The sequence below is a fragment of the Phycodurus eques genome, chromosome 7, assembly GCF_024500275.1.
Source record: "Phycodurus eques isolate BA_2022a chromosome 7, UOR_Pequ_1.1, whole genome shotgun sequence".
Taxonomy (NCBI): domain Eukaryota; kingdom Metazoa; phylum Chordata; class Actinopteri; order Syngnathiformes; family Syngnathidae; genus Phycodurus; species Phycodurus eques.
Window position 1 is genome coordinate 14,470,634 of NC_084531.1, and position 15,808 is coordinate 14,486,441.

Genomic DNA, 15,808 nt, shown 5'->3' on the forward strand with positions numbered 1-15,808 from the left:
TGCGATGATTATGCTGTAAGATTTAGAGGACCTGAAGGACAGCGGCGGTCTTCCGCCCACTCTGTCTCCATGGGAGACGGTGGCGAGGAAGGCTCTACTCGTTTTCAATTTCATTCCCTCTGTCTCTGTTTTTTTTTGAAAAATTCATCTTCTGATTTAAATCAAACTCGAGGGTGGATAATTATGACAGTAATTCCATTAAGGGACGAGCCTGTCTTTATATATCTTATATATGTGCGCCTGTGTCTAGCTGCTGTGTGTGTTCATGAGCCCCTCATTTGATCAGTGTCCAGTTTCTGATGTCAGCCTGCAGTGTGTCTTATCAAAGTGCAGCAGGCCCCAGTGGCGTGAGCAAAGGGGGGTGAAGCCACTATCAACAGGAACTGTAGCCTCCTTCCAGGAACACACACCAACACACACACACACATTGTATCTACTCGTGTCCCTCACACTACACGCAGCCCTGTGTTTATCGCAGGAGGCAGAAGCAACAGTTGGTGATCACCAACTGCGAGGGTATTTCAGTCGGCAAACAAAGCGGTGTTATTTTTGTTTTCATCCTCTACTTTCACTATGTAAACAAAGTAGAGGGTGGGACAAAGTGGGGAGGAGTACAGGTTTTAGGCTGTTGCCACAGCAACCGTAGCTGCGATGGTCATCATCGTGAGGCTTCTTCCTCTTCTTCTCCTATATTGTGTGTAAGTGTACGCAGAGTGTGCGAGTACAGCCTCCTCTCTCCAAACAGGAGGCGAGGAAATCCCCCCTCGTATCAGCTGAGAGAGCGAGAGAGAGCGACGCGATCACGCAGCGCACGTCGCTGTCGTGCACATTCATCAGTTCCTCTCGCAGGGGGGATTGCGTACTCTGGCTCTCACACACACGCGACTGCGACAAGCCAGCAGGTAAGACCCCAAAAAACCATCCCGTCTGTTTCCGCCTCTTGTTCTATCGGCACCACAGTGTCATTTATTCTCTTCGGATGAGCCCAACTTGTGTTGCTGCTTCAGAATGTTTTTTTAACCATGTTGGTTTCAGTTTGTAAGGTCGTTCCTCCTCCTCACTCTTTGTTTAATCGCAGCTTTTTTGAATGTACCACATTACACTGTTTTGCGTATTGCCTTTCGAGTGGTAGAAAAAGTCTAGCTCTCAGGAAAATGTAGCCCAAGTCCCTGGGTTCCATTAGTTGAAAAAAAAAATAATACAACTAGAAATCTATCAAACTAAAGACTTAACATACAGTGGTAAATCTCTGAAATTTTTTTCCCCCCATTTGAACTCGGGGAACTTGAATTAATCAGTTTGGAGTCAATGGGCAGAACAGTGGTCGACTGGTTAGCACATCTGCCTCACAGTTCTGAGGTTCTGGATACAAATCTCGGTTCCGGGCTTCCTGTGGGCATTTTCTCCCTGTGCTTGTGTGGGTTTTTGCCAACATTCCAAAATGTGTGTTAGGTTCTTTGAAGACTAAATCATCTATAGGTATGAACGTGCGCGTGAAAGTGTCTGTCTGGATGTGCCCTATGATTGGCGACCCTGATGAGGGTAAGAGCGATAATGGATTGTGTTTCCTGCCATCATATACATGCATACAAGTCAATAGGCAAAATTCATTGTGGTTGTACAAGTATAAAATTAAGCTACCAGCTGGTTAATAAAAAAAAATAATAATAAATACATAGTGAAGTGAGCTTACTGCTTGTATGGGAGGAAGCTAACTTTTTTCTAAGGTACACAGTAATCTGTTAGGCTGGGCATCAGACCAAAACCCCTCCCCCAAAAAACCCAAAAAGAGCACTTTTGGAATTTACATCGAAATGTGGCTTTTGGGGTATATTGTTTAACTTTGAAGTGTACAACTGGTAAAACATTTTACTTTACAAGTTGCACTGTACTCTACTTTACACTCCCCTCTAAAAACATTGGAACACTGATGTCATTTCCTGATTTTTTTTTTCTTGTTGCTGTTGTTAAAGAATGAAAATATTTGGACTTGAATTGAAAGGACGAATATGAGAAACAAGAAATCAACATTTCCGTTTATATTTCACATTTCATATGTGAGTGACTTGGACTTGATGTTTAACTTGCTGCCTTCTTGGCCAGGTCACCATTGTAAAAGAGATGTTCTGTCACAACAGGTCTTTTACTTGGTTAAATAATAAACAAAATATATAAAATATAGATTTTCCATTGAACTTCATATTTCTTGTATTAAGTAGATGTTGTTTTGTTAGAAATTTTGTTGTGTATAATAATAATAATATATTTACTGCAAGCAGACAATGTACAGTACATGCAAACAGCAAAATAGGTAAACTTGCTGACATTGTGGACATTTGTTGGCTGTTGTTAGCATTTAATAAATACATGATGTACCAATTCAGCAGAATGATTCAGTTAGCAATCTGTTTGTGTACTTTTTAACAAATACTGTTTTCAATTTCTTTTTATCAATTGATGATTGACTTTGGAAAAGTGGACATGTTAAACTTGATAACATCCAACTACATACAATATGAAAATGACAAGACATAAGTCTAAATATTTACTAACTACTGTTTCTTTCTCTGTTAAAGAAAGACAAAACGCTTGTCATAATATTACTATAAAAACATCAGATGGGTTTTTAAAGGGGCAGTTACCCATAATGACAGGGTGGAGAGCAATTTCAAGGACACATGCAAAATGTTCAATATGATTATGAAAATAGAATATACATGATCAAAATGACTTGTTTTATCAAATTACTTGTTGTGGACAATGTTGACACACTGAGCATGCATTTTACCTGCTAAATAGGAGACTCGTAACTCTCCAAACTAATGTTCAAATGCATTTGCGCAGCAAAAACCAATTTTTTTAAAATGAGTTGTTTATGCAATCCAGATGTAAAAAAATGGGAAATAAAGCTGAAATTTTGAATTCATGGCCCATATTAATATTTTGATACCAAATACCATTTTTGTTCAGTGTACAGTACCGCAAAAAAAAAATTGTCCTCACTCTCCCAATACTTTTGAAGGGGAGTGTAAGCAGGTAAGTAATAATACGGTCCATGTTCAGTTTGAAATGTTGCAAAATGTGCAATTTCAACCAACACTTGATCGAACTGGAACTTAAATTGCAATACTATATGTATTCATTTTTAACACCGCACAGTAAATCCTGTTTGATTCATCGGAAGCTTTAAACAGGAAGTGTCACGCAATAAAAAATAAACCCTATCTTATGTCTAATAGGTCACATTTAGGGTGTTTATCCAGTTCTGCGCTAATGTGGACAATCATTGATGGGTATCCAAAGATTTGTATAGTCCGCTCTTGTCCACATCTATGTGGCGCCGTTGTCTTTAAAGTTCATTTTGTGGTGTAAGGGCCAGCGAGGCGCGCACGGCCTCGCATAGGAGACTGACGCTGGCTGCAGGGCTTCAATGGCTCTTGAAATGTAATAACTATATTAAGGGACTCAAATGGGAGATTTTGTTTCTGGATCATGTGGTTCCACAGAGAAATCATGTTTCAGTTTCATCTGCAGACGTTCCACACAGTCCAAATAGGGCTTGAGTGAAAAAATAGCTTCCAAATAGAAGCTAAATGAATCCGTGGCCAACGCTGGTTACACTGTGATCCCCGAAGAACACCGGCTACATCGCGACTCATTTTACTTAAATTGGCCTTTATCGCACGTCCGAGCCTCGGCGCAGTTGTTAGATTTTATTGGGCTAACTTCACAGCATTATGTGTGTACACGTGTGGCACAGCAATAAAATATGAAAATACCATCCATATCAGATGTTAAGTCTTTTATCACTTTTCAGTTTGCTCCATTTAGTTCAAAGCGCCGCTTCTCTCCTGCTGCAAATCCACCTGGCAAAACGCCAAAGCAAGAGACTACCAGCCCCCACCCCCCTGTTTTATTTTTTATTTTTTATAAAGGTTAATTTCATCATGACCTCACATCCAGCAGACAGAAGCCACTGTAGTTCAGCCTCGACTCTTGATTCATTTACAAATACTTCCCTTGCGACTCAAATCAGCTAACAGACAATGAATAGAAGTGTTTCAAAATGTTATCGCCATAAGTCACCCTTTTGAAATGTGTCAAAATACAGTATTATAAACTGTACTGCAGTTTTACACTATTGCAGACATCACCCACAATGATAATCATATTGTTAAATGACCTTTTTAACCAGTAAGAAACCATATTTAGTAACTTTGTCTAAAATGGATGCTGCATTTCTTATTAGATACAGAAGAATCATGTGACCTTTCCAGGCCTATCTGTGAAGAATGGTCATGATAATGATGAAAAAGGTTATTATTATTAAGGTAATTATACTGTTAGTATGTTAGTACAATGTAATGTTACGTTTTTTGTTTTTTTAAATATGGGAGTAAAAGTCTTATGTACTAAAATGATTTATAATTCATCATAAAACATAAATATAAAATAATGTAACTGATTTATTAGAATCATGCCATTTCACCCGACCAATCAGTGAAGGTAGTGATTATAATACATTTAAAAATTACAAATAAAGGTAACAAAAGAATAGCATAATAAACTATTTTGTCATTATTATAAATATCATCGATATAATGATTATTTGTCCAAAAGTTACCCAAGAAAGAGTCTTGTAATGTACTTTTTAAAATGTTTTTTTTTTTTAGGGTACTTTGTTTTGCTGGTACTTATTAAATTTTAGTCGATTTATAATCAAATAATAATTAGTTAATATTGTATGTATTTATTACTGGAAACTTGACTGATAAAATGGATGATACATTCAAAAATAACGGATTTAAAAATATTGTAATGTACTAAAACAATGGCTAATTTACCATAAATATCCATCCATCCATCCATCCATTTTCTGAGCCGCTTCTCCTCACTAGGGTCGCGGGCGTGCTGGAGCCAATCCCAGCTGTCATCGGGCAGGAGGCGGGGTACACCCTGAACTGGTTGTGTGTCATTGTAAAAACTGTTTTAAAAAATTATCAAAATCATTCCTGTATTATATATACATTTAGAAGGCTATAGATAGGTAAGTTAAATTATTAAGTTACCAAATAAAAAAATAGAAAACACTTAAATATACGACAATAAAATATAAATAATTCATGATGAAAATACACAATTCATAAGTGTCATCAGTAACTACAATATACTATACGGAAACATTCGTTTATCTATATTTGGCTGGTTGTATTTTGCTATTTAGCAATTTAATTTTAGCCTACTCATTTCCTTCGGTTAGACATAAATGTGCCAGGCAGCAACGATTAGCAAAAGTCATGAATATTCAGCATGATGAAAAACGTTGACAAAGTGACATTGAAATCCATAACAAGCGAGAAGAGATCACTGAAAGCAGATCACCTTGCTGGAAGTTTCCATACTTGTAAAGGACAAAAAAAAAAAAAGCTTCTCTTGCTGTCAGTACAGCTTTTAGCCTCGCTTAGCATCAAAGATGATAGATGGATCCAGATGTTACTATTAAATCCCCACTCTCTCATTCTGTATGTTATTTCCCTTCCCTTGTCCTTTTTCTTCTTGGAATCCATGCTCATCTCCTTTTAAAGGGATCACAGAAATGTTACAGCAAGCATGCCTTTTCACCTACTCACACACTCTGCATAGCAGCATGCAAAAAAATAACAAAAAAACGTGTTCTCACTAAATTATCTGCAATTGCAGCAATTAGTCCAAAACGTTTCAACATGTCGTATTTTCTCATCAATGTGTGCCTCTTAAACCAGAAGGACCTCATCATTAGCGGGAAGTACATTTACTTCAGAGTGATTTTATTTAAAAAAAAACATTTCAGCTCTTGTTCGTTTTTTTTACACCAGCGTGTTAATAACATATTTACCTTTACAGACCCCAGCTCATCATGATGAACATATAAAGTGAGCTTTTCTTTATGGCTTTAAAGTAAACATGTTGTGCATTTTTCATCACAATTCAAAACAAGTACAAATACTTATCGGTACCCGTTGATAGTAAGTACTGATACTTGATAATGCCATTACGTCTTGCAATTGTGATGACAATGTCTTTTATTTTAATCAAATATTGTTCAAAAACACAAACTTTTCTTGAACATAGCATAGCACAGGGGTGTCAAACACTGAAAACATGTAGAATTTACAATAATATTTTGTAAATTACTCAACCATTCCCAAATGTACATTTTAAAGTAAAGATATGTTAAAATAACCACATTTCTCTGTAAAATTTACATATAACAGTAGAAAAAAACCTTGAAAAACTGTAATACAAAAAGAAAACAAACAATACAATGTTGTTAAAATAACATTTTTTGGGGGTCGGGTAGTCATAAATACTATCCATCCATCCATTTTCAACACCGCTTATCCTGGTTAGGGTCGCGGGACGCTGGAGCCTATCCCAGCTGACTTTGGGCGAAAGGCGGACTACACCCTGAACTGGTCGCCAGTCAGTCACAGGGCACATATAGACACGGACAACCATTCGCACTCACATTCACACTGTCACTGAGTGGGAACTGAACCCACGCTGCCTGCACCAAAGTCAGGCGAGTGTACCACTACACCATCAGTGACATGTCATAAATACTAAACAAACAAATTTACTCTGCATCTACTTTACATTCACTTTAGTCTATTGTACTCTTTTTACTTCAATCCATTGTACTCTACATCTACAGTAACTTGACTATTCTACTTAACATCGACTCAACTGAATGTTAGTTGTTTTACATTTCAAAACAGAAAATCCTGTATAAATCCATATTGACTACACTCTGTTGTACACAAATAGCTTAAATATACAATTTAAAATCAGATGTTTACATAAACTATATGAATAGTCACATACACGTTTTTTTCTCACTGTCAAACATGAAATTAGACTAAACTTTTCACGTTTTGGTTCAATTAGGATTACCAAAATTATTTATATTTACTAATTGTCAGGATAATGTCAATGTTTTTTTTTCTTCATTAATTTCTTCTTTGTTGTAAGTTTACATACATTTCATTAGCATTTGGTACTATTGCCTTTAAACTGAACAGAACTGGTGCAACTGAGCCAAGTTTAGCCAATTAGCTCGCACATGCCATTGCAGGTCTGTCCATAAATTTTCAACAGGCTTGAGATCAGAACCACTCCAAAACATTGACTTTGTTACCAGTTTGGCAGTATGCTTCAGGTCATGGTCCATTTGGAAGACACCCACGCTTTAACCTCCTGGCTGATGTCCTCAGATGTTGCTTCAGTATTTACACATTATTTTCTTTCCGCATGATGCCATCTATTTGTGAAGTGTACTTCTGAAGCAAAACAACCCCACAATCTGAGGCTACCACCCCCATATTTCAATGTTGGGATAGTATTCTCAGGCTGACAAACATCCATTTTTTTTTTCTCCAAACATAACGATGCTCATTATGGCCAAACAGTCCAATTTTAATTTCGTCAAACCACAGGACATGTCTCTCTATATCCCTGTTTACATGTGAAAATTGTATTCTGACTTTTGGGGGTTTCTTTTGGCGTAATGACAGAGTGGCCTTTCGGCGCATGTCAGTACAGTAATAGTTTCACTGTGGATAGTGACACACTCTTACCAGCTTCAGTCAGCATCTTCACAAGGTCTTATTGCTTTTTTTTCTTGGATTGATATACACAATCAGAGAGTCCTCACCTTGATGCAGGAACTTTCCGATCACAAGAGACATGATTGCTGAATAGCTAGACTTTCTGCTGTGGTATTCGTGATCTGTTATTTTCCATTTATTGAATTGTTAAAAATCTAAATAATTAAAGTTCAGAGCTTACAGAAATATTGAAGTTAATAGGAGATAAATACCAGAAATCCATGTTATTAAATTTTCAAAAGAACATGAATTGAGTACTGTATCGTAAAGCGCTATGCAACGCAACTTTGTGTAACTGCTTTAATAGTTTTTCACTACCAAGTTTGATCAGATCTGTTTTAATATTTTTTTTTAAATGCTCATATTAAAAGGAGATAAAGACACATAATCCATGTTATTTAATTTTGAAAAGAACAAATTGAGTGCTATATCTTAAAGAACGATGCAACCTTGTGTAACTTGTTTTTCCACTATCAAATCTGGTCAAATCCATCCATCCATCCATTTTCTGAGCCGCTTCTCCTCACTAGGGTCGCGGGCGTGCTGGAGCCTATCCCATCCGTCATCGGGCAGGAGGCGGGGTACACCCTGAACTGGTTGCCAGCCAATCGCAGGGCACATAGAAACAAACAACCATTCGCACTCACAGTCATGCCTACGGGCAATTTAGAGTCTCCAAATAATGCATGTTTTTGGGATGTGGGAGGAAACCGGAGTGCCCGGAGAAAACCCACGCAGGCACGGGGAGAACATGCAAACTCCACACAGGCGGGGCCAGGGATTAAACCCGGGTCCTCAGAACTGTGAGGCTGACGCTCTAACCAGTCGGCCACCGTGCCGCCTCTGGTCAAATCACTTCTAATAAATTATTTCAATGTGATTTTGGAGTTGTTTTTTATTTTTCATTGTAGTTACTCTTTTGGTATCTAGTTTTGATTATCTTTTGCCTTTTATTTTATTTTTTAATTTACATTTTCCACATTTCTCGTAATGAGAACATCTAACAGTTCAATATGTGCAATACTGCAAAAGGCAATGTTATTATAGACAACATTTCAGAAAAATTGATTGAATTTTTCTGCCAAAATGACAGCCATATTTTGGCGCTTTAACAATTAATCAATGTTTTTTTGCTGGTATTTTTAAAATAAAATTTAATGGAATTTAGTGTACAATAAGTGACAAGTATATGGAAATCCTACTGAATTAATTGGTTTAATTGACAGCAAGCTCATGTTAATTTAGCTGAAAACGGCTATTACCACTAATTTACCACTTCAAACTGTAGTTAATGTTTTATGTTGTAAAATGTACCGTATATTCTGTAAATGTTTACATTTTATTGTATTTTTTTTACAGAAAAATTCTGGCAACCGAGGTGCCAGATTTTTTTCTGGATTGTTTTTTTTTTTTTTTTTTTTTTTTTTTTAAACGGTAGTTTTTAATGGAAAAATTCTGGGAACTCAGCTACCAGATTTTTTCCGTAATTTTTTAAACCGTGTGTCTGCTAGACAGAAGTAAAAACAAACCTTCCCTTTGCCGAAAAGTGTTTTTCCCATTCAGAGTGACATCATGCTTTGTATTTTTAGAGTCCATCTGTAAACAATCATAATCTTGTGATTTCTCCGCAATGCCTTGAAGGCAGTGCAGGGCCTTTTTGTGAGTCACACGAGGGGCGGGGCCGGGGGGTGGGTGGTGGTACTTATTGTCATTTCGCATTGCCGATGACTGCGGTGCTTCTCCTGGACTCTTAGGACATGTTGATAAATATTTATGCATGCGATGTTCGGATCCCTCATATGCGCTCTGGAGATGAGGCTCCTGCTTAATCACACATACACAAGCCAATATAGTGATAAATTCTGAACACATGATTTGTTGCAGTCACAAGTCAGTGAGTGTGAGTCACTTTGTAAAATCCACCTGACAAAGTCACATGCGCGCACCCGATGTAATGTTGATGGAGTTGGGCGTCATGGCAACAGTTGGGACTCTTGCTGTCCTGGGAGTGAACGGATTCTGTGGAGGAGAGAGACTGCACCACACGGTCTCTGTGGCAATGCATTTATTACTCCATTGCACTGAGAGGCGATTCTGATACAAGGGGCTCCAAAAAAATGGATATCATTTGAAATATGAATATCTGGGTAACTACAGTACATGTCTGAGGCCAGTGATTCACAAAGTGCGGTGTGCGATAGAATTAAATGCTCAAGCAGTTCATAATTTTACAATGGCTTACTTTTTTTAATCCAGTGCAGTACATTTGTGGAATACATTAAAGTTGTATTTAACTTTGAAGTACAATACATATGCATTTAATCTTTTAGAAGTTTGCTTTCAAACATTTTTTCAGTACAATTTTTATTTATTTATTTTTTGTCCTGTTTGGCTGTTAGGTCAAGCAGAAAGGGGGATCTGTGTCCCTTTTATGCCAGAACAGTTTTACAGTGCCACAGTGGAATTTTTAACCTGCCACAGTGGTTCTTCGGTTTCTGATGAATATTTATTGAAAATTTCAGTCGGACAGAAACAAAGTTTAAAAGGGGGGTGATGGAAAAAACACAAAGTGGAGACAGTGGAAAGATAACTAATATAGGAAGAGAATACAACCAGGACAGGACATTAGCTGTAAAAAGGATACGGAAAGTAAACCATTATATCCCTAGTACCGTGACACATTAGATATGCGTTATATGGGGCAGTAGTGCTACAACCTGTGAAGGAAGGACAGGACAAGATAGGACAAGGACAGGAGGGCAAGCATGCAGGACAGAGCTAGTGAGAGCTAGTTTAAAGGCTATAGGAACAAGTGTTTAAAGGCTATAGGAACAAGTGTGCAAGTGGGGGGACATTCAGGAATTTCGTATAGTTAAGAGTTATTTATCGCAATGGGTGAGTGGCCCCACACCAAGCGAATAATGTGTGTCTGCAGACAGATGCAAGTGAATTGACACCATTTCGCATGCACAATGGCCGCCAGAAGTGTCCTGTAATTGCTGCGCCTGCACCGTGGGGACTGAGGACAACACCCCACCCACCCGAGAGGCGGGGTCGGGCCCAGGAGTCCACGCGAGAACGGCCCGGTGGACGGGACACCGCCCACGGCGAGAGACCCAGGGTGGTCCCTCGGCCCCACCGAGGCACCCAAAAACCGGCCACCTGGAGGAGGCCGCAGGGGCCCAACGCCCATTCCCTCCCTCCCCGACCCACACACACACAATGCCCTCCCACCCAACTCCAGGAGAGCAAGACACCCCCAAAAAACCTGCAGGGCCCGCAAATGTAGTCAGTCCCCTCCCAGCCAGAGTGCGAGACGGTGTCCCCCGTTTGGTGGGAAGGAGGGCAGCTAGGGGAGGAAGCTGGACTACCCGCAGAAAACCCTGGCAAGCCCGGGAGAACATGAAAACTCACAGGAAAGCCGTAGCCGAGATTCGAACTTAGAACTGTGAGGCAGATGTGCTAACCACTCATCCCCACTGTGCTTCCCCATGTCGAAAATTAATAGATGTATGTATTAGAATTCCAACATATTCAAACATTGATTTTAAAACCAATTGAGGGACCAACCCCTATTGCGGCTTGATTTTAGCAAGAAAGGAAATAGGGTGTCTAAAATGTACAATAATTCCACATTTTTGGGGTATTTCTTTTTTGAAAACATAAAAGAAAATGTTAAGACTCCTGGGAATGGGTTTATGATATGAAAAAAAAACTTGGTTATTTTTCTTCTGAGCAAGAATTGGCCTTTGGTATTCGATGATGAAATGATGTCAATATTTGGGGACACCCTATATTTCAGTTAACTTGCTTCGTTAAATGAGAGAGGCATAATATTCGAAACAGCTCTCATTTGCGCGCGACCATTGTTAACTTCATAAAGGTCAAAGGTTTGGTACAGCTCTTGTATTTGTCATGCACGACTTGCTCTGTTTGAATAAGAAAACGTGCAATTTGAATACTTGAACGCAGGCCAGCGCCTCTCAAGTCTTTCTTGTTCTCGACGGTTGCCAAATGGTAATGACAGCCGTCAAGCCAATTGGAAAGTCTCCCAAGAACATCGCTGACGAACAGCCTCTGTCCTACCGCAAGCTAATTATCCCTCAAACGTTAATTTACTGTGGTACATTTGAAATCCACTGCCTCCTGGTGGTGTTTTTTCTTCAGTTTGTTGGTGTTTTTGAATTGTATATTTTATAGCAATGCATCTAGAAAATGTACATATTTCCGGGGTACCAGATGTGACCTCCACAAAACCATTTAGCGGCGCTCCACATAGAGTTTGAACATGTTGTCCAATGGATCAATTGATGTTTATTGGATATAGCTTTTGGCCATTTCCAGGGGTTGTACCTGAACAAACTCCTTCTGAAGAATTCAGAGGACGCTCATCAATATTATACGAGACACTAAATTGCAAACAATGTGGGTTTCCGTGGGAGGATGTGGGCGGAAGTTAGTGGAAAAGTTGGATGTTTTGCTATGAAACACAAAAACTCAGAACTTAATGAAGCGCATCCTGCCCTGAGGTTTTCACTAAACATTGATTGCCTTATTTTTACGCATGTAAGAGTGTTTTAATAATGTTAAATCTCAATTTGCTAAAGGTTTTATGATGGTGACATTTTGACCGTGGAATCGATTATTTCTCTTTGCAGTATTTCCTATGGGAAACCATTGATTCCAAAGTCAACCCGGGTCCCTTCACCTGTTGTGTTCGACCTTGGTTCTGTTTACCATGCCGGTTTTCTTTTTTGTTTTTTTTGTCCTTACTCCGCTCGTGTAAATGAACGGAGAAAAGGAAGGTGTGCGGGTGCAGGTGGTGCTGTGTAAAGTAACTGCATCTGTATGAGAGTTGGTGCCTGCAGATGGTAAGAGAGACAAGGACGAGGGAGGAGCTGGAACAGCGGAGACCACTTGAATCTCCTTCCTCGCTAGCATTTTCGCAATATGAGAAATGGTGGGATTGTTGAAAGTAGAAGTTTGTCCAAGAGCCCGTCGCCCCCGCCCGCGCCCCCACACATCCAATCCCACCCCCCAGCCCTTCCTACATGCAACCCCGGCCGTGAGATTACTGCTGCGGATAAATTGTGTGTGACACGTTTAGCCGCGCTGCCTTAGATGGAGACTGGGTGCGTGGCGCTGAATGTGGCGAGCCTCCGCCAAGAGGGAAGGCGGAAGAGGGAGTGAAGGGCGAGGGAGGGAGGAGGAGGAGGAGGGGAAAGGAGGAGGGGGCAATGACAGAGGAGAGGGGAGTGCCGCCGAGCAGGCATGAGGTGTTCACTTTCCATTCCCCTCTCAGCAGCAGTCAGATGAGTCCTTGCGCACAGTAAGTCTGTTTACTCTGTGTGTGTGTCTGTGCGCGCGTGTGCGTGTGCGCGTGTGTGTCAGAGAGCGAGAGAGAGACAGTGTGTGCGTTTAAACACGAGCACGAGTTGTCTCTGATTACTTGGTCGTGCTCTCTTCTGCCGTATCACTTTTGGAATATTTGACCAACCATCTGGATGATCAGTGGGACGGATCACTGCATATATTTGTGTGTGTCTGTGTGTGTCTTTGTGTGCGTGTACGTGTGCTCTCGCGCACATATAATTATACATAACATGCAGATGGTCACCGTGCTTCTCTGCTAATGTGCAGTAGTGTGAGGCGGGACACTTTTAATGTGGAAAAGAGCCGAGCGGACAAACAAATGGGCGAGCATCAGTGTTAAATGTTGCACGGAGATATGAGGGGCCGTTAGGGACATTATTCACTTACTATTCAAATGCTTTCACACACACACAAACTACTGAAAGGCTCTCATAAGGACTACTCAAATACTCTCATACGCACGAGTCTTGCTCTCATTAACACTACTCAAATGCTCTCACACGCACGCGTCTTGCTCTCATCAGCACGACTCAAATGCGTTCACGCTAGCACGTCAATCACATTCTCGCACACATCACTGGCATTCACGAGTTCATGTCAATTCAGTGCTGTAGGATATGGCGTAATGGTCGGTCAATCGGAAGCCGTGTCGTGTATGACGTAGGGCTAGGCTGGCTCGTCTATCAAGAGCGAGACGCCGTTATTCGGTCGCGGATGCTGCCAAATAAAAGTGCCTCTCGGGCTAAAGCGCAGTGGACGCGTGTTTACTCCTGGGCTCAAGGCAGAGTTTCAACACCGCTGCGTTACAATCTGAAACGTATACAGTTCGTTGCAGGCAGGATGGCCGGATAGTCGCGTTTAAGCTCCCCTGCGCCGGTGTACCTAATGAGGTGTCCAAAGGGAATGAAGGAATTTAATTGTCGTTGTGAAGCTCGTGTCATAGATATGCACTCCAGACTACACACAGTCACAGTCAAATATTTTATTTTTATTTTATTGACTTTTTTAAATATAGGTACATCGCAATAAATTTGAATATAGTTGAAAAGCTTTTCTTCAGTACTCATAGAGTGATTAAACACTTATTTTTCAGAAGGCAAATTCCAGCCTAATTTCTACATTAAAAAATCACTTCATTTCTTGAATTAATTGACTATTTTGTTAAACATTATATTTTAGTTTCTCAATAAGGGGAATTTGTTTTTATTTGCTATGTGCTACAATCATCAAAATAATACATATTTTAAATATGAAATACTTCAGTGTGCAGTTCATCTCTATAATTTCACTTTTTGAATTGAACTACCTAATAAAAGATTTACACTATTCACGTGTGAGCATGATTGACATGAACTCGTGAATGCCAGTGATGTTTGCGAGAATGTGATTGACGTGCTCGCGTGAACGCATTTGAGTGTAGTGTTGATGAGAGCAAGACGCGTGTGTGTGAGAGCATTTGAGTAGTATTGATGAGAGAAAGACGCGTGCCTACGAGAGCATTTGAGTAGTGTTAATGAGAGCAAGACTTATGTGTATGAGAGCATTTGAGTAGTGTAAATGAGAGCATTTGAGTAGAGTCAATGAGAGAGCATTTGACCAGTGTAAATGAGAGCATTTGAGTAGTGCCAATGAGACCATTTGACTCGTGTAAATGAGAGCATTTGAGTAGTGCCAATGAGAGCATTTGAGTAGTGCCAATGAGAGCATTTGAGTAGTGCCAATGAGAGCATTTGAGTAGTATCACTGAGAGCATTTGAGTAGTGTTAATGAGAGCAAGACTCATAAATATGAGAGTGTTTGAGTAGTCCTTATGAAAGCCTTTCAGTAGTTTGTGTGTGTGTGAATGCACCTGAATAGTAAGTGTGAGAGCTAATCCTGAATAATGTCCCGAACGGTCCCTTATACGGAGAGGTTGGTGCGCGCACACACACACACACACACACACACACACACACATTGATACACATCTTCTGTTCTGGCAGACAATTTCTCACACTCTTCCAGTTGGATAGCACCCTGGTGTGACTCCTACTGTTAATGCTATGCACTCATATTTTTGGATGAGTGACCAAAAATAAATAAATAAATACAAAACACACACACACACACCACACAAACATTTCCTGGCACACATAATCTGTATTATTACAGCCATGCTCAGGAAAACATAAAAAAAAAAAAAAAAAACACATAAAGGCACACAACCAATCATTGTTGAATTTTGCATTTGGTTCTAATCCAAATTGTTTGATTTGAGAACGCTTTATTTATATTATCAGTGTTTTGTACGCTAGTCAAGTGTATCCACTAGTTTAGTTGTTCATGTAGGCGGCTACCAGCAAAGGTTCATTGAAGGCGATGCTTTGATGCAGAGGCGGCACAGTGGATGAGAGTGCCACCCAAACCTTTTTGTGTTTGTCGGGTAAACAACAGTCACCGTTTGCTCGGCATTCACTAAAGAAAACGGATCGCGGCCTTGAATGTGTTTGCTTTGGACTCACTTCATATTTTCACACTTCTTTTCTGTTATAACACCGGCATTGTGCTGCATTTAGAAAGATTATAATGAGGTATTTACTGGCTCATGGTGGTATGGTCCTCTTTCAACAGGTTCAATGTAGGTTCTTTTATTCACAACCTTACTTGATCCCTACCAATGCTACATCACTTTCAGTTTATGGATGAGCTGTAAACGTTCCTTCCATGACAGAATAAGGCACCATCATTTGAAGAGAAAATGAGGCACCAGTGGAGTTTGCTGTGGTGTAGAAATTCAGTGTGTCGTACTT

General features: G+C 39.9%; 1 protein-coding gene across 8 annotated transcripts in view; it reads left to right on the forward strand.

The window, feature by feature from the left end:
• The first annotated feature begins 497 nt into the window (after positions 1-497).
• Positions 498-15,808, forward strand: part of LOC133404734 (muscleblind-like protein 1) — a 111,773-nt gene continuing 96,462 nt past the window's right edge. For 6 of the 8 annotated variants that reach the window (XM_061680921.1, XM_061680922.1, XM_061680920.1 and 3 more), the window contains exon 1: positions 811-902. The gene's annotated coding sequence lies outside the window, so the exon portion shown is untranslated. Of the gene's footprint in view, positions 903-12,912; positions 12,976-15,808 lie in introns of those variants that run through there. The other 2 variants (XM_061680927.1, XM_061680917.1) reach the window with 2 other exon arrangements.